At 38.2% G+C, this 24,352-nt stretch overlaps 1 long non-coding RNA gene and 2 other non-coding genes across 3 annotated transcripts; all 3 read right to left on the bottom strand.

The window, feature by feature from the left end:
• Positions 1-466: 466 nt before the first annotated feature.
• On the bottom strand, positions 467-573 carry LOC123627785. Its single transcript, XR_006731494.1, has one exon. It is a non-coding gene; the product is annotated as a U6 spliceosomal RNA (small nuclear RNA).
• A 3,281-nt stretch (positions 574-3,854) lies between these two features.
• LOC123627654 lies at positions 3,855-12,020 on the bottom strand. Its single transcript, XR_006731397.1, has 3 exons — positions 11,982-12,020; positions 9,087-9,163; positions 3,855-3,868 (listed from the first exon to the last, which is right to left on the bottom strand). It is a non-coding gene; the product is annotated as an uncharacterized LOC123627654 (long non-coding RNA).
• Positions 10,279-10,385, bottom strand: LOC123627784. The gene has a single exon (XR_006731493.1). It is a non-coding gene; the product is annotated as a U6 spliceosomal RNA (small nuclear RNA).
• Positions 12,021-24,352: the final 12,332 nt, after the last annotated feature.

Genomic DNA, 24,352 nt, shown 5'->3' with positions numbered 1-24,352 from the left:
TTATAAATATTACTTCAGTAAATGGGATAACATAATTGTCCACTGTTACTGAGCTACTTAATCACAGCAAGGGCAGAAAATTAATGGATGTCATAACCTAACTTGGACTTCTACTGTTCCTCCCCTACCTGCTCAAACTCTGAATCAGCAGATCTTTGCTGGAATGATGCTTAATCTCCATGCCCGTCTCCAACTGACGTGGAAGGCAAAACCCTATTTTTATTTAAGTTGAACAAAGGCAATGCAAGTTGACATTTTCTCATTTCTGACTACTAACAACATATTTGCACACAACATTCCACACTACTGAGCTCCATTGACATTTCATAGATCATATTATGGGCCTATCTCTGTACTGAAAGTCCCAACACAATTTTAATATTGGGTGTCACCTGTTTTTGCCTTGACACACACTGTTACCTTGGAGCTAGTCAGCAAATGGGCCAATGATGTTTCAGGGACTGGATAAAACACGGAATGCTTCACCGATGTTCATGTCTACCTTGGGCAGGGACCATGCTAATCTTCTCTGCAGGGTTCCAATTTTAGTGTATATGCTGCCGGAGCAAACACAAAGCCCTACTTTTCTTTGTGGATACTGAAGACTCATGGATGAAGCTTGGCTCTGTTAAATTCAACTATTCTACTTTAGATTCAGAGAATTCTGTTGAATGGCTTTCTTGCTAGGAAGAATCTGAAAATAATTTTAGAACATGACACACACACGCAAGTGGCTTGGGAGGTTTTCATTGCTAACAGTAAACAGGTCACTTGCCAGGCCAACTGTGAGTTGGTGACCACTACTCTGGGGAAGGACAATATGGGAACGTCTGCTACCTAAGAAAAGGTGCTACACGGGATAGAAAGGGCCCTCAGGATACAGATGTGGTAGCAAAGAAGTAGGGAAATTCTCATCTCTTCCTGTAACATTATTTGAACCTCTCTGAACTTTAGAACAATCCCAACTACTACTTGCTGTAGAAAAGACAGACAAAGGCCTCAAAGGGTAACTGACCATTACCTTTGAGACCTTGCTCAAAGGTCTAGGCTAAGTCTAGGCTAACATGAGTACTCCACAGACAGTTCTGAGTGTGAAGGAAAGGTCAACTTGCTCTCTATGTGTGTGGCTAAAGCTATGAGGCCCGACTGCCAGAGCAGAGTACTGGTGTTTTGGGAATGATGGCTGAGCAATTAAGCATTTGAATGTGATCTAAAAAAAATAACTTTGAAATCTAAGTACGTATCACCATGAGGACTGCGGGATCTGGGTCAGTTAGGGCACCCTGGTAGCAAAGGTCAATCCTTCCCAGACTGCAGGACCAGTCTCAATAGCAACAAGGCAGCACCAGAACCGACAGAATGATTGAAAGGTCCTTTAATTCCCTTCCGTTTTTTAGATTTTACCAAATTGTTTAGAGACATGGTCTCACTCTGTCACCCAAGCTGGGATGCAGTGGCACAACCATAGCTTACTGGTGCTTCAAACTCCTGGGATTAAGTGATCCTCCTGCCTCAGCCCCTTGACTACCTAGGAATGCAGGCAGGCACCACCACCCAATGCCTATTTTTTTTTTTAAGAGATGGGGTCTACCTGTGCCACCCAGGCTGTTCTTGAACACCTAGCCTCAAGTAATCATCCTGCCTAAGCCTCCCAAAGTGCTGGGATTATAGGCGTGAGCCTTCACACCTAGTTTTCCCCTCCTTCTAACCTGTAATTAGAACTCTCTTCCTTGTACTTAGGGAAACCCTTCCTTTCTTGAAAAATTCAAGCAGGAGGGTAGAGGACATAATGCCCAAAGGATTCACAGGCACTCAGATACCCAAGCAGAGAGACTCCTGGAAAAACAGAATCCTGGAAATTGTACTTCTATTTCCCATAGTATTATCTAAACGTCTTCCTTCCTATGGGCTCCCACTTCCAGATCCCTCCCTCTTCTGCAGGGCTCCATGGCAGTCTCCAACCTCTAAATATTCAGCCTAAGAAAGCACAGATTCCTGAAAGGATGGGCCCAAGTGACCAAGAGCAGGAGATCTCTATTTCCCTGCTCCTAGAAAACAAGTGAAAGGGACGCTCAGTCACACTCTCCTAGCAGAGACATGTTACAAACTACCCAACTGAAGCTCCATGAGGGATCTCCCAGCCATTCCCACTCCTGCCTTCCCTACATGTACATGGGAAGGACATCAGTGAATTGGGAAAAGAGGTGGCGGAGACACCGGACCTGGGACACACATCTGTCTTTCAGGAACTTCCAGACCCTAGGAATCGAGGGGCTCTCAGCCAGTCCTCTGTAACTTGAGGTGGTGGCAGATCATACCACATTCTGATCTGCTCTACAGATTCTTCCAAAATTCTTCAAACATCTTTCAATAGCAACCTCCAAATCTGTCAGTTCCTCCAATTAAACAAAAAAACAGCAAGCTCTTCAGGACTCCCTTTGAGTCCTCTATTTTAAGACACTCTTCCAGGTAACTCCCGACACCCTGTGTCCTTCATTCCTATGATTCATCTTTATCAAACTTCTCAGATACTCCAATATTCTGATTTCTTTTCTAAAACGCTTATTCCTATACAACCCAGTGTTGTTTCTCTTCAAACTTGGCGTTCGCCTGCTAATTCCATTCATATCCACTAACACTGAGTTCATCAGCTAATTCCATTCTTATCCTTTTCCGTTGGCTTCACTAGACCCACACCTAGTGTCTATTATTAAAACACTCACCTACAGGATGATAAACAAGGAAGAGTACTGGGCTTTCGATTAAGAAACCTGAGTTCTAACACTCACTATCTCCAAATGAGTCACTTTAATCTCTTTGACTTTCAGGTTCTCCACCTGAGCAATTACTAGGGCAGGATGTTAAGCACAGGTGGAATTCCTAGAGAATACTTTGCTTGGTCTCTTAAGATTGCTTAAAATCCTGAAATTCTGTGTGCTTTGGATTTCCTCTATAGGAAAATGTGCAAGACTTAGCTGGCAGAATGGAAAGGAAAAAAAACACAACAAAAGAAATACCAAAAAAGGCAGAGAAGAAAGAAAACAAAATCAAGACAAGATTAGGGAAAAGTCACAGAAGAAGAAAAAAGATGCTAGGAAAAAAGAAAAATCTTCATGAACTAGGCATGTGCAGTAGCTGAGGATAGTCTTACTGTCTACTTACTGGGAAGTCAGTAAGTAGAAAGATCAATCAGAAAAATCCTCTAAATAGACGCTAACTGTAATTAACAAAACATGGCATACCTGTAGACATCCTTCACTTACAGGAAATTAACTCCTTCTAGGACTTGCTTGGTCTTGCTTATGTTAAACCTATGGTCCTGTGGCCACGGCAAAGTGAGATCTGCCCTCAAACTTTTGATGGTGAAAACAATGACCACTGCAATTGTTGAACATATCAGGACAAGCTGTTGACTAACCAGGCTTCTAAGGAACACTTTTGAGGAGAGTTAACGAATAACTAAATCTGACTTTCTGCATCGATCTCAGTTGGACCTGTACCTGGATCCCAGTGCTGCACAGTTCTTTATCATATGCTCAGGGGAAGAAGTAGGGATTTGGGAGCCAGGCAGGTTTATTGTCAAATCATGGGTCAGCTACTTGTTCGCTATGGGATCATGGGACAATTAGTCAACTTCAGAACCACAGTAGCCTAATTCCTAAACAGGAATAGCACAAGTACTTTGCAAGTATTTGTGGAGATTATATGAGATGATCAATGTTAAGTACATGATATGGCATCTAGCTCATAGTAGAACACTCATCAAATATTAGTTTCTTTGCTTTGTATTCCCTTAGTGAACACATAATTTTTAAAAAATATGTAAGATCCTACCTGAACACGGGGTCTCCAGCAATCTCATCCACTACTAAAGAAAAAAGTAAAATATATTTTAAATCAACCATATAAAATTATGGAACATTAAAAGCCTACGATAGCATGCTGGCCTATAATCCCAAGGTAATTAGGAGGCTGAAGTGAGCGTATTGCTTGAGGCTGACACTTTAACCCTGCAGTGCGCTATGATCACATAAAATCATTGGATATGCTAAGATACTGTATTGCTGATCACAAGCTCCTCTTATTCGTTTCTAAGATTTCTGTTCATTTCTTCTGAAACTAAAAACACTGTTCACCTACTAAAGGAGGCTCTTGAAAGAACAAGTCAAAAAGTGCATACAGTTGCCTCCGAAGCATAGGAAGAGTTATGCACTGCTCCAAGACAGATGGTTGTGACCATTAAGGACCACTAGGACCTCCAAGTTATTTCGAGGGTAATGGGGGTTTATCATACAGACAGATAGATAGACAGATATAGATATAGATATAGATAGAAGGTTAAAAGTGTTGTGATCCAAGCCACCAAGTATTCTAGTTAAATCACAGATTAGCAACTTCTGAACAAATATAATACCAGGAAAGCATTTCACATGAAAACTATGCCAGATAGAACACATAGTATTTGACAACCCAGAAGACACCTAAAATCTTGGCAGCCCACCATCAGTGACACTGTCATTGTGGTACAGACATTTGCCGTTAGAATCTAAGAGAATACCAGGTACACTTTAGGACAAGTAGCCAACTGTCTTCAAAGGAAATAATAAACACTTGTAAGACATACACATGTTAGTAATATGTTCTCACACTATTTTCTCGTTGGAGATGAAATTAAAAAGAAAGCAGGAAAAGCAGAGATATCAGAAGAAGGCAAATGGAAGGAGAACTGCACTAGTGAAGACTTTCAGGTACTGACTTTTCTACTGAAGTCCCCAGAATTCCCCAAGTACTGAGAACCAGTATATTCAGCATATCCCCTTACAGTTTCCTCCATATATTCTTTCAGTTTTCTGCAGTATAGTATTTAAACGATGTCAGTTTCTCCAACTTGCAGGTCTGTAATCCATTGCTGACCAAAATTTGAAACCCAGTCCCAAAATGGCTGTGTTATGATTCCACGTCAGAGGGAGGGTATGTGTGTTCCACAGTGGCTTCCAGTGTTGCTGCCAGGTTTTGTTTCAGAATGCGTGCACAAGAGCTCATCAAAGCCGTGAGTATAAAGCAAGCATTTCCACAACAAGCAGATAAGAGAGACACCACTTCCCCTTACAGGTGATCTTCAGGTTTTAACAATTTTGGAGTAATATTGGCACATTGGACTCACCAGTCTAGACAATTTTCCTGACCCTATGTGGATACCTGCTGCAGTTACAAAACTTTTAGGTAGCATCTTAAAGATGTGTCCTTCCACATCTGGACACCACAAGTACGAGTCACATACAAAGTAGACCTTACAATTTTAAAATTGTTGTTTTGAAAAGGGAACCACCACACATGAGAAAGTTCACTCCAACTCGCTTTAGTAATCTTACTTGTCAGAATTTATAGTCTCCTACTTGAAATTCTCATGTTTTAAAAAATCTTTACAACATAACTTGCTCTGATTCCTCTCCGACATTTCTCTACCCACTGCTCAGTCTTCTTTGCTGACTCCTTTTCTTTTGGGAAACGTGGATGCGCCAAGGGTTTTGGCACTGGCCGCCTTCTCATTCTACATCTTCCCTATCAAGGAGAAGCTCATTCAGATCTATGACTTTGGTAATTACAGTAACAGTATTCCAAGTCTGTGACTCCAACCTCAGGGTCCCATCTCCTGGTAGAAATGCCTATCATCCAATTACCAACTGAAAATATCCCACAGGAATATCCCGTTAAACTCAACATGGATAGAAAACAGTTAATCTTCCCTGTTGACCTGCTGCTCTTCTCTATACACCTGACAGTTTGCTACTCTTTCCTCGTGTCCAATTTAAACGTGACTGCATAACCTGGAAACCTGTGAGTCAGACAGCTGAGATTTCTCTCTGCCCTTAAATTTGAACATTCAGTAACCACTAAATCATATGAACTGTCTTTCTCTTCTAACTCCTCTTTACATGTCTACCACCAAGGTTTTATTTCAAGATTCAGCATGGACTCTTAACTTCTGGCTCTCACAGGGGGAAAAACCCACCAACTATTATCATTACTTCTTAAATTTAAAAAAATAATAAGTAAAAAAAGGAAAAGGCAAGAAAAAGAACAACGTCTTAAAATGAATAAACTGACCTTCCTAACTATTTCCTTCGCTGTGGATGGGTAACCACTAGATTGCTACTAATCCAAGCTTTGTGTGACAAGGAAACTACAACTTTGACTATTGTAAAAGCTTCCTTCTCTTGTCCTCCAGTCTCATTAGATGGTAACCTTCCATCTACCTTCTACATGGGGGGTCAGCAAACTACAGGCCACAGGCCACATCTACCCTGCCACACGGTTATTTAAACCAAGCTTCGTCGGAGCACAGTCATGTCTATTTGCTTACCTCTTATCTATGACTGCTTTCATACTACAATGGCAGGGTTGAATAGATATGACTGAGACCACCTGGCCTAAAAGGTGTACTACCTCAACCCTTTACAGAGAAAGCTTGACCATCCCTGCTTTACACCATAACCACAATGCCCTCATACTCAATTCTAATCCTGTGACTCCCAGGAAAATGGAACTGCTGGAAAACCTTGCAAATCTGACCCATGAGTCTCAGCTTTTGCACTTGCTGTTCTTGGACCTCATGTGCAATCCTGCTAGGTGTTCCTTCTGCCAAGCACCATCTTTCTGCCTCTTTACCTGGTAAACTTCTACTCACTCTGCCTTGCTTACCTTCAATCCTAGTCAATGTCTAAAGAATTAATTCTGCATGATAGACTTAAAGTGTCTGGCACACATTTAACACGATAAGCACAAGGTAAATGATGATTATATTAATAAGCTCCCAGAGGGCATCTGGCACCCAGTAACCACTGAATAAAGTAGTAAATAATATAAGTAACAATAAAAATAAGTTCCTGACTGTATTTGTAAAATGTACATGTTTAGTTACATCGGAACAATACTTATCACCCAAAAGACATTTCATAGCTATTTGTGAGGTGGGCAAGTGAATACGATGAATAAAAATGGTTTGACAGTCCCGTTGAAGAAACACAGAAGTTAAACAGGAACAGGTCTAGCTTATCACAAGCACCTCAAAGACAAAAACTATGCCTACTCGACCTTTGTCTCCTACTACTTACAATACCTAAATTATGGAATTTCTTTGATGAATATATACTACATTAAAGGTGCCCTCATATACCTCAGATTGTACAAGGATGTAGGTGTCCCACCTAGGTAGCACAGTAGCATTTTTGTTATTGTGAAATACTTCTCTACTTTTATTATTATTGGTTTAGCCCACGGTTGGGCTACTGGAATATTTCTTAGGAAAATCATTTGGCTAAGGGACACAAAGTCACTGTTATCATGACAATTATCCAGCAGATAGGAGAACACATCTCGTTCTAGTGAAGTAAATATATATCATTTGGTTTTAACCTATGGGGAATGAATTCAATAATAGTGAGACCTTGTTGGTATACGGATTTCTAACATAATCTGTACTTCTCAACAAAGAATTGCTTTTCTGACATCTTCATTCAACAGGTATCTTTATAAAATAATCCACTGGCTTGGTATGGTGGCCCATGATGCTTGTAATCCTAGCACTATAGGAGGCTGAGGCAGGAGGATCCTTGAGGGCAAGAGTTCCAGACCAGTCTGAGCAAGAGTCAGACCCCATCTCTACTAAAAATAGAAAAAATTAGCCAGCAAACTAAAAATAGAATGAAAAAAGTAGTTGGGTGCAGTGGCAAGCACCTGTAGTCCCAGCTACTCAGGAGGCTGAGGCAGGAAGATTGCTTGAGGCCAGCAGTTTGAGATTGCTGTGAGATAGGCTGATGCCATGGCACTCTAGCCTGGGAAACAAAGTGAGTCTCTCTCTCTCTCAAAAAAAGAAAGAAACCATCTCTGCAAAAAAAATTTAAAAATAAGCTGGGCTTGGTCCCATGCACCTGTAGTTCCAGCTACTCGGGAGGCTGAGGCAGGAGGATCATTTGAGCCCTGGAGTCTGAGGTTACAGTGAGCTATGATGATCCTACTGCACTGACTGCACTCTAGGCCCTGCACTCTAGCCTGGGCAACAGAGTGAGTGAGACCTTGTCTCCAAAAATAAATACATAAAATAATATTCTCCTATTAGTATTGCTGCACACTGGCCACAATTTGCAGTTAATATTGTCATTTGTTCATGCTATCACAAAGGTATTTTTGAGTTCTCGGTTTTAAAAATAGTTACTTTTCTGTGACACAAATCACTATGTAATACAAATACATAGTCTCCCTTTGACAACAGGTGTTTGAACTGCAGGGGTCCACTTAGATGCAGATTTTCTTCTGCTCTGTCACCCAGACACAGCTGGACCAACCTCTCCTATTCCCCCTCCTCTTTATCAGCCTAGTCAATGTGAAGATAAAGAGGATAAAGACCTTTATGATGATCCACTTCCAGTTCATGAATAGGAAATGTATTTTTTCTTCCTTATGATTTTCTTCATAACAGTGGCTTTTCACTAGCTTACCTAATTGTGAGAATACAATATAGAACACATATGACATACAACCCATGTGTTAATTGGCTATTTATGTTATCACAAGGCTTCCAGTCCACAGTAGGCTGTAAGTAAACTTTAGCAAAGTAAAATGTTATACACAGATTTTCGGATGAAAGGGGATTGACGTCCCTAACCCTCCCATGGTTCAAGGTCAACTGTAACTACTGTTCACTAAATGCAAACCATTTATTATAAAAATTAAATAGAAGATGCATTTTTATACCAAGTGCAATTCATTATAATGTGACTGGAAACGGAATATACTAACTTAAAAATCTTCTTTCTTATTTAGCCAAAAATATCAAACAGCATTTTAGGGACCAAAATTAAATAAATGATTTCTTTCCAGACAATATTGTTTGAGATAATAAATGACGTACGCCTAACTTAAAGTAACTCCGCATTCTAGACTACTAAAAAACATTCAAGAAGAAATATGCATGCAGTTTACACATTGACCTTTTAAACTCCTCCTTTATACTCAAAACTTCACTATTCCTACTTATGTATCTATTGTACGCCCACCAAAGAGGCAGTCACTGTCAGAAGGCTTACCTGGATTGCTAATTTGAGAAGGATTTTCCAGAATCTTTTCTTCTTTATCTTGTGAAATTTCTTGGGGAATTCTATTTCTAAAAATGTAATGAATAAAATTACTATTTTAATACTGACATGAAAATCATTTACCGAATAAATTAAATTCTGAAGAGTATTTCAGACAATATCAGAGCTATTATAATAACAGATCTTTAATTATCCCATATACCTCAAGTTTGTAAGCTCAACAAACTTCTTATTAAGCTTCTAGTTAAAGAAGAAAAGTAAGGCGAAGTACTCATGAAGGGAGTATAGAGCAGTGAATTAACCAGAGGTCCCTTGACATGATGCACCGTGTCCTGAACTCAGAAGAAGTCCTAGCTCTCTGTAAGCAATGGCTATTTGTTCTTGGACAAGTTGCTTCTCTCAGGCTCATTGCCTTCTAAAACTAAGGATTTTACTGCCTTAGTTCACTGGGTTCTAAAACAACATTTAATGAGAGAACAGTTTTACAAGGCTCAGAAAGATAGGGAATCAATGGAATAATTTGTCCTTGAACTTTATGGCTGAAATGATTTTGGAATCCCAAACAAAACACAATTGTATTTTTCCATAGGTACTAATACTCAAATGATACAGTTTTCAAAAATGTTACTAAGCCCCACCCTTGTTTATTACTTGTTCTACTGTTTGTGGCTTGCAATTCAGGGAATCTCATCGGTTTCATAATTTTAACAAAATTTATTATAAATATTACTTCAGTAAATGGGATAACATAATTGTCCACTGTTACTGAGCTACTTAATCACAGCAAGGGCAGAAAATTAATGGATGTCATAACCTAACTTGGACTACTACTGTTCCTCCCCTACCTGCTCAAACTCTGAATCAGCAGATCTTTGCTGGAATGATGCTTAATCTCCATGCCCGTCTCCAACTGATGTGGAAGGCAAAACCCTATTTTTATTTAAGTTGAACAAAGGCAATGCAAGTTGACATTTTCTCATTTCTGACTACTAACAACATATTTGCACACAACATTCCACACTACTGAGCTCCATTTGCATTTCATAGATCATATTATGGGCCTATCTCTGTACTGAAAGTCCCAACACAATTTTAATATTGGGTGTCACCTGTTTTTGCCTTGACACACACTGTTACCTTGGAGCTAGTCAGCAAATGGGCCAATGATGTTTCAGGGACTGGATAAAACACGGAATGCTTCACCGATGTTCATGTCTACCTTGGGCAGGGACCATGCTAATCTTCTCTGCAGGGTTCCAATTTTAGTGTATATGCTGCCGGAGCAAACACAAAGCCCTACTTTTCTTTGTGGATACTGAAGACTCATGGATGAAGCTTGGCTCTGCTAAATTCAACTATTCTACTTTAGATTCAGAGAATTCTGTTGAATGGCTTTCTTGCTAGGAAGAATCTGAAAATAATTTTAGAACATGACACACACACGCAAGTGGCTTGGGAGGTTTTCATTGCTAACAGTAAACAGGTCACTTGCCAGGCCAACTGTGAGTTGGTGACCACTACTCTGGGGAAGGACAATATGGGAACTTCTACTACCTAAGAAAAGGTGCTACATGGGATAGAAAGGGCCCTCAGGATACAGATGTGGTAGCAAAGAAGTAGGGAAATTCTCATCTCTTCCTGTAACATTATTTGAACCTCTCTGAACTTTAGAACAATCCCAACTACTACTTGCTGTAGAAAAGACAGACAAAGGCCTCAAAGGGTAACTGACCATTACCTTTGAGACCTTGCTCAAAGGTCTAGGCTAAGTCTAGCCTAACATGAGTACTCCACAGACAGTTCTGAGTGTGAAGGAAAGGTCAACTTGCTCACTATGTGTGTGGCTAAAGCTATGAGGCCCGACTGCCAGAGCAGAGTACTGGTGTTTTGGGAATGATGGCTGAGCAATTAAGCATTTGAATGTGATCTAAAAAAAATAACTTTGAAATCTAAGTACGTATCACCATGAAGACTGCGGGATCTGGGTCAGTGCGGGCACCCTGGTAGCAAAGGTCAATCCTTCCCAGACTGCAGGACCAGTCTCAATAGCATAAGGCAGCACCAGAACCGACAGAATGATTGAAAGGTCCTTTAATTCCCTTCCTTTTTTTAGATTTTACCAAATTGTTTAGAGACATGTTCTCACTCTGTCACCCAAGGTGGGATGCAGTGGCACAATCATAGCTTACTGGTGCTTCAAACTCCTGGGATTAAGTGATCCTCCTGCCTCAGCCCCTTGACTACCTAGGAATACAGGCAGGCACCACCACCCAATGCCTATTTTTTTTTTTTTAAGAGATGGGGTCTACCTATGCCACCCAGGCTGTTCTTGAACACCTAGCCTCAAGTAATCATCCTGCCTAAGCCTCCCAAAGTGCTGGGATTATAGGCGTGAGCCTTCACACCTAGTTTTCCCCTCCTTCTAACCTGTAATTAGAACTGTCTTCCTTGTACTTAGGGAAACCCTTCGTTTCTTGAAAAATTCAAGCAGGAGGGTAGAGGACATAATGCCCAAAGGATAGTGGAAGATTTTCTTCTAAATTGGCCATTTCAAGACCCAAATAACAAATTAGCAATATCAAACAGGTGCAATGATTTTTCTCCCCAGGAATACAGGTTACACATGGAGTGGAAAGTACGACATTGGCATGCCTTAGGATAAAGCTCTTAAAAGTCATGGGAAAAAGAATGCTGTACCCTTTGGTCCTTCTAACTAGTTAGTCTTTTTTTTGAATTCTGGCTGATGAAGTGGACTAACTCTCTGCCATTGCAAAACTACCTGAACCAGATTATGAAATCTCACTCACCTTATGTATAAGATATAATACTTCTAATTATGTTAAACCTCCATTTAGTGTTAACTAGTCTTTTCATGGAAACACTTACCTATTAAAACCACTAGCAAAAGTGTCGTCTGGATTCCATCCTAAAGCCATCCTATCAACATGGTCCTGAAGAAGACTGAGTATACGTGATGACTGAGATTCTTCTGCCAGCATGAAAGCATTTCTAAAATAACAGAGAGATAACTTCAACCTTCAGAGCTTTAGTAAAGTTACATCAAAGGCTAGGTTGTTAGGCTTTACCCATTTAATACCTTGACTGTTAGTACAGAATTAACCATTTACATGTACTAACAAACTTAAGCGTCTTGGATACTCAAGCATTCATCTTTGTAAATTAGCACCAAGGCTAAAACGAAGTGACAAAAAGGAAGCCTCTTGTCTGATGCACAGGGATATGACAGTAGAAGTTGCTAATTCTTTGCTGAGATCACTTCTCTAAAGTAGGCATAAAATTAAATGAGGAATTCTCTATGTCTTCCTCAGTCTGATATAATATATTGTATTATGCACAACCACCCTGAAAGGATATATTATTATTATTATTTTCATATCAGAAACCATATATGGTGATAAATCATGTTCCCAAGATCATAAGCCTAGCGAGTGAGGAAGCCAGGAATTAAACCGTCTGTATGACTCTAAAGCCTCTCTCTTTTCTCTTTGTCACCCACATATGGTTTGCCTTCATTAAAAGAAAAGTTTGTCCAATTTAAGCTTTCTTCCCTTGCCCATAACAATTAAAAAGAAAAGCATCAAAGTACCACCAGAAATGAAAAAGAAAAACACTTGATGAACCCATACTATCTGGTAACAGCAATCACGTCTTTTAGGGATTAACCTAACATCAATATTCTTCAAAGAAAGCAACTTAAAGCAGAGTCATCCAAACGACAAAAATGACTTTCAACTCCAATTTATGTTTCCTATAGAGCATTTTAAAAGAGGTATATAAGAAGCAGTGTTTAAAAAATGCTATAAAAGCATTAAGAAATTCAGTATTAAAGCAGAAAATGAACTAAAAGTTAAACTCCACTCTTCAGAAGACTGTAAAAAGTAACAGGAACCCCCTTTGGCTAATATAATGTCACATCACTAAAAACATCAGATTATAAATAATAAACATCACTCACTATTATAAAAGCAAAGGAATCCTACTATATACTGTTCTTTATGTTGCCTGGTCCAAATAATTCCTTTTCTACCTAACAGATCATTTGTATTGATGCTTCTCACTATATCCCAATAATTATAAGTTAATCTTTTCCTTAAGGTAATACTTCTGACATCAGTGACTGTTAAACGCTCTAGAATAATACTCATGTTTATTGGGAAAAAAAAAAAAAGAACTGACCACTGTACCTTTTCCACTTATCAACTGCATTTATGTTTGCTCCAAACGCTAGTAAAAACTTCACCATTTCCTCTTCTTTTCGACTTACAGCAAGTAAAAGTGGTGTGAGGTGACTCTGTAACATACCAAGAACACTTCATCATTCACAAAATTACGTATTTCTCAACTGAATTACAAATCTTATATAAGATCCTGTGAACCTAAACATATAGTAGAGAAAGGAAACCCAAGGTATTCCTTTCCTGCTCACCCCTGTGTGCCTTCCGAATGTGCTGCTCCCTCCCTTGGAAACACCCCTCCTCTGCCTCTCCACATTAACTCCCACCATCTGCACAGTCACTGCAAACATTCATGGGCTGCAAGGATCTTTGCTTCTGTCACAGCATTTATCACAGTACACTGGCATTATTTTATTGTTTCCCATCTACACCAAGAGCTTCTTGAGGGCAGGGGCTGTATCTTTTACCTCCACATCCCCAAACCCTAAGACACAGTAGTAAGTGCTTTAAGTATTTTTATTGAATTAAGGATCTAAATTGTTATCTCCACAACAGTGTTTCTTAAACAACATTCCAAAGAATATCTACTTTACCAGAAGTTAAGGACTATACCCCAACAGAAAGATTCCATGGCCATCCATCTACTTTAGAGAAATATTAACAAAACTGTGCATTATATGACCAGTACCAAAGAAATCTCTTGAACTTTGCCTAATCCCTATTTGGCAATAATTTTCTGTGGAACATTAACATGTGAGGAATTAGACCTTCAGGGATACACTTTTGACAGCTTTCCAATAAAGGTGGAGGTTTCCTCCAGGTGACACAAACTCGCTTGATTCTCCTCCCTCAATGGTGTGAGGAACCCAGGTGCCAACAGCAGGCACTCCTGCTCCAAATGGATCACTAAAGAAATAGGCTCTGAATTAAAAGAGATAGGCTTCAAAGCAGCTTGGATTCCTTACTATTAAATGGTGCATGTGGCTTCTCCTATGACAAGATGATTCCTGTTTAATAATATCTTAGTTCGGTCTGAAATTTTCTTCTCAACTATGATGACAATCTGGGACCGTAATGCATATCTACTTTATTTTAATCTATTTTTATTGTGGTTTCCATTTTAATTGCTACATACAATGATGTTTTATCTTAGGAAAAATGTAAGTCACAAATAAAAATACAATGGCTTATCAATAAAAGTTCTAATACTGATCTATATGGATTATTTTTTCTATCATAATGCAAGCCCCTAAATCACTTGCATTGTCAAGGGACAATGCTCAGGAGAAAGATATAACTGGGTCTGCAACATGATAACCTATCCAGCTATGACTACAATTAACCTCAAAAGGCTTAGAGGCATTCTAATGGGAGGCTGAATATTTATCATATACATAAAGAAAAGAGATTTTTAAGAAAACTTCTAAATTCTAACATTCAACCCCATTACTAAAGGACTAATATATAATATGCACTATGTAGTGTGAACAAGTATAAACTCTCATGAAAACCTTCAAATCTTTATCAAAATGTACTATAAAACAGGAGTTCTACCCTCAAATACTTACAGAGGCAAGTCCCTGGGGGGCACAGGAGCAAACTGGAGAACATACACCTCCTGTAAAGGGGCAACCTCTGTACAGTTACCAAATGGGAATATGGGCTCCAGAGGCACCAGATTTGCTTCATTAAGAATAGCCTGAAATCCAGGTTTCTGCAAGTCTCCTAACTTTCACATGTTGACTCAATTTATGGAGGCAAACTCAACCTACCTACAGGCTGCATTTAGACTACAGCCTTTGTGTTTTGAACATTTGCTATGGACATTTCCAAATGGTTGTACATAAAGCAAGTACTTATAGGTAAAGGCTTTCCTTTCTTTACCATCATAGGTTTTGCCAAAACATCAGGCCCAACATGTAATAAAAATTGCTACTATCGCTCATAATACTCACTTCAAGAATTTTTCAAACACCTATTCATTTACAATCTATTGATACTTGATTTTCCCAGATTGTTAACCAAATGGTTACTCAGTTCTTAGGACTGCTGAAACCAAATTGTTAAATGAATTCCTATCTGTATTCTTATGAACTTCATAGTTTTCAGTCTTTTAAACTGCCATCCTGATTATACTCAAGCTCTATGAACACAACAGACATACTGACATAATCCATAATACAACCTAACCATCTGAACACTAGCAAAGAGACACGAACACCAGAAAGAGTCCACCTCTACTTACTGAAAGGCTCCCCATAAGCAAATTTCTAAAGACCCTCTGAATGGCAGTGAATGATTGGCAGTTAGAAGGAAAAGGCTGTTATTCTGGATGTTGATAGATATTACCAATAATATTCCTTTTAATTTTACAACCACAGAGGTATAGACAGACAGACAAATGTCAGGCTAATATTATTGGAAAGGAGAGATTGGAAGGACACAGCACTTACCAAACTCCAAATATTCCAGAGATAATTCTTAAGTTTTGAAATATGGAAATTTATACTTTATATTTATCTATCCAGTGTTTCAAACCAAAAGTGTTTCAGAATCTTCAGGTAAAAAAAAATATTTTTCTTAGAGAGAGGGTCTCACTATGTTGCCTGTGCTGAACTCGAACTCCTGCACTCATGTGATCCTCCCACCTCAGCCTCCCATGTGGCTGGGAGAACAGACACGTGCCACTCTGCCCAGCTGTGAGGAAATATTTTTAAAAATACATGTCCAGGCCTTATTAGATTTACTAAAGCAAAATCTTCAGGGGAGACCCTATAGATTTTTTAAAAATTTCCAAACGTCACTGTGGTGTACAGTTCTAGCTGAGAACTAGTGCAGCAGGTAATCACTTTGGTGTTATTTCTCAGTCAAATGGCCAATTCCAGTTATCACTGGGGACTTGGCCAAAAACAGGAAAGAGCAGGAGACTGCATTTAATTTTCCTGCATACGGGTAGAGTAGGGACTAAAATACTCAAAATGCAACTGGACTGTGCTAGTTATAAGCTCCTTATCTCCCACCTCCCCATCAAGGCATTCCAGTAGACTCTTGTCTAAGTGGCTGTTTCTCCAAGAATAGGATAATGACTCAGTTAATTATTCATTCTTCCCCCATCTGAAGGCTTCCCCCGTGCATCAACACCGATTTACTGCCAATCTGGCTTCCCCAGTGACCTCCTGAAACTCATCTCTAGGCAAGTTTACAACTCACTAATTCTCTTTCCCAAAAAGAGAATTCTTAGTCTCAAAACTGAACATCACTTGCTCTAAACATAGAAACTGGAAACAAACACGCACATGCACACGCACGCATGTGCGTGCACGCGCACACACACACATACACACACACACCCCTCTTCTTGGTATTTCCCCTCAATCACCTAATTTCCAGACTAGGCTGTATATGACTGGTCTCCTTTTCCCTTTCCATTTGTCCCTCTTAAATCTTGCCACTGAGAGATAAATCACTTTTACACAAATCGCTTTTTTAAGGAACTTGTCAGTAGCAGCAAGACTTCCGTTTATTGTAAAATGAGTTAGTTTTGTTTGAGTTTTAAGATAAAGCCTACTGCCAGGGCAAATTTCACCTTCCTGCCTTGCTTTACACTACCCAGAAAAAAACCCTTGGGTTCAAAAAAACTCTTGAATAAACAAGTTTTACCTTTAACAAATTCAGCGTTGTCACACACACTGACCATAAGTGCATAAAGGAAAGCCGTACCGGCTAATGCTTCTTTAAAAGAATCAATATTTCAAACAAAACCTTAGACAATTAAGTTATTTTAAAATATATTCATTCAGGGAATGCTTGAGATCTCAAATATGGAAAACTGACAGTTACAAGTGTCAATGTTAAAACAAATGCATTTCAAATATTTTGAAAATAAAGTTGGTTGATCTATACCTTGTTTCGGCGATCAATAGATGCACCACGTGCGAGCAGTTGTTTTGCTATTGATACATTCTGGTGAGAAACAGCATAGTGAAGAGCAGTGTTGCCATAGGTATCCTGAAGATCTACCTTAGCCAGAGCCTCCAGCAGTACGGTTACACACTCCTCCTCCTGGCACTGGACGGCCTGTCAGTATTAGAACAAGAAATAGAGAGAAAATTCTAGGAATTCAACATAAACTCTCAACAGATCACTGATTCATACTTAAGGGAGATACATTCAGTTTTATTCTATGTATTTAAGTCAAATCCATTACGTGCTAAAATACCCGGCTGCTCTATACCTTCATCAGAGCTGTCCTGTTTTTGTTGTCAGACAAGTTAAGTTTGCACTTTCTCTTGATGAGGAGTCTCACCACTTCTTCCCGGCCCATGGCACAGGCAAAATGTAGAGCAGTCCTATGAAAGTGAGAGGACATTTTAGAAAATTGTAGTGCATTATCTCAAAACATACAATGATTCACATAATTGTGAACAATAAATAGCATGTGATTCCTTGGGCTTCAAAACAAATATCTGATGTTCCTGTGAAGAAAGTATAATACTTTTTAGCTCTTACTACTCACTACATTAATGAAAGAGCAGCCTACTGGAATAGAACCGGCTTGGCCTTTGGATTCAGTTCAACTTGGGTTTGAATCCTACTTTAAAGGTTGTCACTTACTAGCTGTCACTTAGGGAAATTGAAGCACAGAAAGCCTATCAATAAAATGGGGACCAAAATAGCAGCTATCTCACAAGACACCAGCGTGATGCTAAAATAAGAAACTATACAAAGTTATTTAGAACTGTTCCTAGTGCAAATGGCAACCCAATGATTGTTAGATATTATCACTATTACTATTACTGCTATTTAACAAAGACAACACTTGAATTAAGTAAAATGATACAACTGTACCAACTTTGTGGTTTATTTTAAGAATCAGAGATAACACTGTAGTTCAAAGATTCTAAGATGGTCATTTTCTCACATTTCAACATTTCTGATGTTGGAATGCTACTTGTCATTCATGATTTATTTAAAACACATTGGGCAGCATTTTGAACCTTCTCTTATTGATAAAAAAATAATGCGGCATCACACGATCCATGGTGTCTCACTTTAAGGGAAATATGGTATATACAACAGGTCTACGGCAGTTCTAATCATATGGTAGGCATTTAAATAAATTTTACTTCTTAATACTATGGAAAAAGAAGGCTGAAAGAACAACAAAACTTTTTTAAAACAAAGTAGTTCTTTTTTTTTTTTGTCTTTGATAAGGTCACTTATTTCAACTGCTGAATACTTAAGAGCATATGGAAGTGTTTGACCTTGGAAATTCATATGTGCAGGACTGTTCTTCCTTTGGGCTTCTATTTGCTGCTGACAGTTGTAGCTTAGGTGTGATCACTTATCATCCTTTTTACTTCAGGATATTATGAGGGTACAAACATTTTGGTTACATTTTATGACTTTGCCTCACCCAAGCGAGGACTAGAGGCACGCCCTTCTCCTCTACAATGCTCACCACTCCATTAGTTGTGAGTTTAGCCCCCCAACCCCCTAATCCCTGGAGAAGTAGTTCTTACTTTGATTTTCAAAAACTCTTAACATAAAGGAAAGTCAGGATTCAAACGAATGGGCATGGCTCATTTTTTTCACTATTTAGATTTACAGAATATATGCAAATTAAATATGTCCAGTGTTAACATTAGCATTTAATACTGTTACAAATTTTAAAAGGGCAATTAAATGTGATCTTTTATAATTTTCTACCTTCAAAATTCTTTTGTTTGAAGGGAGGGAGGAAAAGCTTTGATTGAGATTAAGTCCTAATCCTCCAATTTTAAATCTCTCAACTTGCTCAGGATGGGCAGATGAACGGGTAGTTTTTAAGGGTTGGCTGGGCCCTTAGAGACAGTAGAATATGCTTGCTACATAACAGGTATTCAGGTTATGTTTGATGATAGGTGGTTGAAAGAATGGATAAATTAAGTTGAAGAGTTCAACAGTTTGAAATTAAACTCTTAGAAAGTAAAGCACTACTTTTGCAACAAGAATGACCATTTTTATATGCTACTTTGTTCATGTTCTTAAGGGTACAACTAAAATAAAAGGATTCATCTATAACTGCTTGCATATATATAATAAAAACATCTGTATATGATCACATGGATACACAATGAAAATTTACAAGCAGAGATGAAAAGATTCCCTTTACATCTGAAGAGGCTAGAAGTTGGCAGAAGATTCCAATCCACAAAAAATAAAAAATAAATAGAAAGTAAGAAATTATTTCTATCTGCACAAGATTCATATTTCTGTGCTTTTTCATGCCTTTTTGTATTCCATGAGGTAAACTAGGGCCAGAGTTAATATTTTCTGTTAATAACTGAGAAAACTCAAATGTTCATTGACTTGCCTAAGATCACAGAATGATTAAGTGACAGAAACATCATTCAGACCTAGAACTTTATATTTTTAGTCCGTTCTCATTCTTATTATACTTTGGATCAAAGAGTTTGTTGCTTGAAGGGACATAGATCAGAGTTTCCAGCCTAGCTTGAGTATTTACATTGGTTAGGTCATTTAACCTCTCGTCGTCTATTTCCGTTATCTCTAAAATGAGGATACCTCTGCTTACCTTAGAGGGCTGTGAAAATAATACAATACATGAAAAGCACTTAGGGTTTCTGACACATAAGCTTTTTAAGGTATAATAGATAGTAGATTATCATATATTGAGAACTGTGAGAATGGTTCATACTTTAAAAGTAGAAGTTTTTCTTTCAATTTCTTATGTCAGCTTTTTTCCTCTCAAGCTGCATGTTTATTCATATCTGATTGGATAGTCTTTCATCCATCTTAAATTTATTATGGATATCATGCCTCTTAGGAAGGCTTTATTGAACTAGTCACACAGGTGGAGAAATAAAGGGCAAAGTGAAGTGATTTGCTCAAGGTCACAGATTTAGTTAGTAAAAGAATCAAATCCCAGTATTTCAGTATCTGGGTTTTTGTTTAATTTTTTAAAAATTAAGTTATAATTCATACACCAGAGAAATCATCCTTTTAAAATGTAAAAGTCAGTGGTATTTAGTATATTGACCAGGTTGTACAGTTATCACCACTAATTACAGAAGATTTTTGATCATGCCATAAAGAAATTCCTTACCCATTCGCAATCACTATCCCTTATACCTAGCATACATTACTTCTGGGTTTTGAGACACCCACCTTTTTTGAGATCATAAAGGAATTCATGTTTGTTTTTCTAGTACCTGTATTTTTGATTTTTTTTTACATCTGTTTGAAGTTTATCTTGATATGCAAAGTGAGGAACACATCAAATTTTATCTTTATCCACAGGCTATCCAGTGTTGTAACACCATTTACTAAAAGTCCTTTTCCCATTATGTGAATTTCACTTCAATAAAAGAATAGTCCTTTTTCTCCCTGATTAAAATGACATCTTTGTCATATACTGAATTTCCAAATAGATTTTGGTCTATTTATGGAATTTCTTTTTCCATTGGCCTTTTTATTCATGTGCTACTCTACACTTGGTAAAGGTAGCTTCTCCATCACTATTTTTTAGGATTTTCCTGGCTCCTTATTTGTTTATTCTCACAAATAAACTTTCTAATTGACTAGTACTGTGAAAAAAACCCTGATAGTATTTTTGAGATTACATTAAGTATATAAATTAATTTAGAAATAAATATTTTTTTATGATGCTGAGTGTTCCTTGAAGAAATGTGGTACCTTTTAATTTGTATGAATCCCTTTTGAAGGAAAAATACTTCAGACCACCAGTATTGGCATAAATTATATTTCCTAAGCACCTGTAATACTTTTGTCATTTCCACTCATCAATTTTTGTACATTACTACTTGGCATTGCATTTTTTCATAGTTATGTCACAGTTATCTCTGGTAGTTTTATGAAAATATTTTTGTGTTTCCCCAATAAAACATTACAGCTCCTGGAGTGCAAGGGCCTTTGTTTATATTTCTTTGTGCCTTCTATAGTAGCACAGTTAAATAGATGTTTTTATGAGATTTAATTTAATGGATATGTGGCATACAACATTCACTCAAAATGAGATCTTGAAGTTTTTCCAGTTAAGTCCAGCCTGCACTGATCTTCTATTTCTGTCCTTTTGTGGCACCCATCATTTATACCAGGGATCAGCGAACTTTTTCTATAAAGGGCCACATAGTATTTCAGGCTTTGTGTTCCACTGTAATCTCTGTTGCAGCTACTTAACTCTGCTGTTGTAGGGTGAAAGCAGCCACAGACAATATGTAAATGAATGTGACTGCATTCCAACAACACCTTATTTGTAGACACTGAAATTTGAATTTCATATAATTTTCATGTCATTAAATAGTCTCCCCCCTTTCTAAAAATGTAAAAATCATTATCAGCTCATGGGCCATAAAAAAAAAAAATAGATGATGGGCTGGATTTGCCCACAGACCATAGTTTGCCAACTTAGTATTAGTTCTGTACTTCTACGGTCTTGTAGAAGAAAGAAGATAGATTTGAAAATCAGCAAACTAGGATTCTTTTCCTGGCTTCACTACTTACCACTTAACTGGTATGAGCTTCACTTTTTTCTCTTAAAATGTGGGTAATCCTAGCTTCACAGAGTTTTTGTGAAAATGAGATGGTGTATGTGTGGAATTATTTAAATTGTAAATGGGAACTTACTTACTGTAGTTCATTAACTCTAAGATACTGTTTCATTTTTAAAGTGATAGCATCTTGATGCTGTTACCTGGACAGATAACATCCTAATTTGGTCTTCATTGTCTGTACATGAGTAAACACCAAAACCAGAATCAAAATTTGCAAATTGTGTAGGTGTTGGTAACTTGGAAGAAAATCTTGGCGACATAAGTGGACCACTCTTGTAACTGCTAAGAACTGAATGGTCGTGAGGAGGCCTGGGTGTTCAATCAGATGAGTTAAGCAATCTCTCTAAAGTCAGAGTCAAAAGTAAGATAGCGCTACAGAATTGCAAAGCCAAAATATGAGGTGATGTTTGGTTTTAAGAAATGCTCTATTACCAGTGTTCTTGTGAGGCACAGAGAATGATTCAGAAAAGAGTAGGACTCTAAATATGAAGAAATTGCTTAGCAATTCCTTAAGTATTTTATTCTGCTTTCATTTTCCTTTTTATATATACCCATAAGTGATATATAAAAACATCCTGGAAGTATAAAAGAGCTCTTTTATATAAAAATTAAATGAATTCATTTTTATATGAAAATGTATGGTAAATTCTAAGTGAAAAAGTAAAAAAAAAAATCCATTATATGGGTTCTTCGTAATACACTGCTATTTTTAACAGTGTGGAGAAAAACAAATTGCATGTATACCTAATTATTTCCTAAGAATATTTTTGTACAACGGAATGACACACTTTGTGGGTAGGAAACAGTATCTTGTTCCTCTCTTAAATCCAAAGCCTTCTCTTAGAAGGGACACTAAATATTTTCTCCTATGTGGACAAGTCATTTGTAGGTCTGTAATAAAGTACTGTGCCCAATTTTAAATTAGAGTTCAGGTTTTCTCTTGCTGATTTGAAAGAATTCACTGTAAAATAAACATACATTTTTTTCATCTGATATACACATATGTGTGTGTATGTGTGTGGCAAATATGGTGCAAGTATGTTGTCTTTTAAGTTGTTAACTTTTTTTCTGATATACAGGGGGTTTAAATTTTTTTTCCACTAAATCAACCTTGAGAATACTTGCTCATGAGTTCCTTTTCAGGAAAGTCTCCATCAACATGGAAATGTATCAGAATGAATAGGCATTAGTGTTCTCTTCTAATATATTTCTCATTTCCTCTTTTCAAAATTCGTGATCTTTATCCCATCAAGAACTTATTTTTGTGACATAAAAATCTATCTAGGGTTCTCCAAACAGGTAACAGACATTTCATTTATCAATGATTCATCTTTGTCTTCTAATACAAAATGTCACCATCATCAAGTTCTAAATACTTGTATATATTTTTGGGTGTTTCTGGATTTTCTAGTCTGTTCCCTTCATTTATCTATCTCTTCAGCTGTTAGTAAATCATTAACCTATGGAATCCATGGTATCTTTTCACATCCAGAGGGCCAGGGTTGCTCACTCCATTCCAAAATGTCCTTCACATTATCACAATAGTAAAAGACAGACACCATGTGTCACTCAAAAATTTTAAAACCTTCATATATTTATTTGCTTTATGTAGAATTGATATAAAAAGAGTTCACACTTTCAGAAAAAATGAGTTTTCCTCTTCAAGAACACAGAATCATCTCCTCACATCAAAGTTTCCCTCCAAGTTCCCTTGGTAAAGAACACATATACACAGCTGTACCTCCATATGACATGGATATTGGATTTTCTGTGAAAATTTTTTGCCCAGAAGTCAATATAGTATGGGAATTATTTCTCTCCTTAAGCACCTTTCAATAATGCATATAACATGTTCTAAAACGTGTACATTAAAAATAAAATGCTATATATACTTAATTTCATTTGTTAAATCACTTTAAAATTGTTAATAAAGACCTCTAGAAGGGGAATGATGAGTATATTAGAAAGCAGCTAAATTTCTGTTTTTCTGTTGCTACTCATAAAGATGACCTGGTGGGAGGGACCCCTCCAAGGAGTCCACCTCCCAGGCGGTGTGGGGCCTGTGGAGGGAGGAGAGCCCAGCCCCGTGGGGGACAGGAGGGCCGGGGAGGCCAAGTCCAGGAAAGAGCGTTTCCCCCACACCCTCCCGGCCCTGGCCCCGGCCCCGGCACCCATCCCACAACCCCCTGTCCCAGCTGGTGATTCCCATTACCTGCGCTTCTCATCTCTGCTGTTCAACCATGTTGGATCTTTCCTCAGGACGGTCTCAACTTTACATGCCTCCTCAAAGCAAACAGCGTGGTGGAGGTTGCTTAGCTCTTTGGTATTGATGTTATAGCAGGTCTCCGTGTAGGCCTTCTCAGGAATCTCGCCCCTGTGGGCCACCACAGCCTTCCACAGGCTGCCCTTGGAGGGCGACTTGCCCTCGCCCTCCTTCCTCGAGGAGGTAAAGAACTTCTTCATGGTGCCGGTTGTGGGCTTCCAG

This window comes from Lemur catta, chromosome 26 (assembly GCF_020740605.2).
Source record: "Lemur catta isolate mLemCat1 chromosome 26, mLemCat1.pri, whole genome shotgun sequence".
Classification (NCBI taxonomy): domain Eukaryota; kingdom Metazoa; phylum Chordata; class Mammalia; order Primates; family Lemuridae; genus Lemur; species Lemur catta.
The sequence above is the reverse complement of the archived record's forward strand: the minus strand, read 5'-3'. Positions and strand labels throughout refer to the sequence as shown.